General features: G+C 55.7%; 1 protein-coding gene across 1 annotated transcript in view; it reads left to right on the top strand.

The window, feature by feature from the left end:
* Nucleotides 1-1642, top strand: part of COL18A1 (collagen type XVIII alpha 1 chain) — a 69685-nt gene that overhangs the window by 18410 nt on the left and 49633 nt on the right. The window lies entirely within an intron of this gene.

Raw genomic sequence — 1642 nt, 5'->3', positions numbered from 1 at the left:
GCATTCCTGAGCTCTAGGAGCTGGCTTGGCTATTACTTTGGAAGGAGGGGTCTTCCTACCCTGGGCCAGCACCTTGAGGTGCCAGGTGGGGACATGCTCACTTTGAGTGCCTACATGAAGAACAGACCCCAAGATCACACTCAGGTCTCCTCCTGATGGGAGCTATGGTGGCATTTAGGAGAGGAAATGGAAAGAGAACTCAGGGAAGAGCTGTTCGTGTGTTTTCAAGATATGGGGTGATAACTGTGGGGAGCCCCACCTGGCAGGTCATGCTCCCATGTGGCCATGATGCTGTGCCTGGAAGGATGTTCCCATGCAGTGACCCTGGCCAGTTTGTTTTGTTCTCGACAAGCTCTTTGAATGATGCAGCTCATATTAGGAGGTCAAGGCCAGACATCTCCCTTCTGCTCCGGCTGGGGAGCCCCAGGCCAGCTCGGCTCTGCACCAGGGGGCCCACACTTCCTCAGGAGGCCCACTGTCAAGTACACCTTCCCAGGTATCTTAGCTATGAGCCTTTCTCCTTCGCTGGCATCCCTGTGTGACTATCACATTCTTAGCCTGGAGGGGGTCATGAGAGGAGACTATGGGTCAGGTCTCTTGGCCTAGACCAGGGCCCTGGAGTCTCAGCTCTGCCTGGCATATGTGTGTTCTCAGGTCCCTGGTGAGTGAGATCCTTTCTTGGGTGGGTGCCTGTCTTTGTCCTGTGTCCCACAGTGACCATACTCCCTGGACACAGAGATAGGCCTTGCCCCCAGCTCCCGACATGCCAGCCCTGAGGGCATCAGATTGAGGGCCTGTGTCCTCCTACAGCAGCCTCTGGTCCCAACCGGGAAGGACAGGAGAAAGCTGAGAATGCCTCTGAGCAGTGGCTGCATCCCTAGCCTAGGCTTGGGCAGCCTAAGGGTCCCTGTGGTGTGATGTCGTGTGAGCCTGTTTGCATGATGACACCAACAACCTTGGAGGCGAACAGGAGGGGCTCATCTGAGTGTGGGTTCCTAAGGCGTAGCCACGTCAGGCTCAGCACGGCAAGAATGAATTAATGAACAAATGAAGTGCACCACCGCTGATTTGGGGATTTCAGAGCAGCAGTGACGCTGGTGGAGGACTGGGTGGGCTGCTGTGTGAGCTTTTCACTCAGCCCTTGATTGTGGCCACAGATGGGAGGCCAGGGAAGGCCACGCCTACCAGGATCCCGGGTAGCAGCCCAGCTGGCCACCCCATAGGGTCCATAGAACACCCGACTCAGCAGGGAATTGCCATCCTGACACACCTGGGAAAGACTTCAGTGGGACTAGAGTGTAGAAGTGTCCACTTAGAACCCGTGATGGCCAACTGGACCAGGGAAAGGATATGTGGAGTTCAGTTCATCTTTCTACTATTTCCTGGTATAGACAACACAGATGAATGTCTGGGCCTAACTTGCTCTTCTTTTTCTGTAATGGGGAGAAATCTTCAAGGGAAATATCTGGCTGGAGCCCACATGTTCGCTTCTCTGGGGTTGGACTGTGGGGTGGGACCCAGCACAGGTGTGGGTGGGCTACACCCCTGCCCCATGCACAGGCTGTGGGCATCTTCAGGAGCACCTCCACTGAGGCGGTGATGGTTGGAATGTGTGGCCAGGAGTACAGTGGCCTGTGGCTGC

Source organism: Tupaia chinensis, unplaced genomic scaffold (genome assembly GCF_000334495.1).
Source record: "Tupaia chinensis unplaced genomic scaffold, TupChi_1.0 Scaffold147038_1, whole genome shotgun sequence".
NCBI classification, from domain to species: domain Eukaryota; kingdom Metazoa; phylum Chordata; class Mammalia; order Scandentia; family Tupaiidae; genus Tupaia; species Tupaia belangeri.
This window is presented reverse-complemented; position numbering and strand designations above follow the sequence as displayed.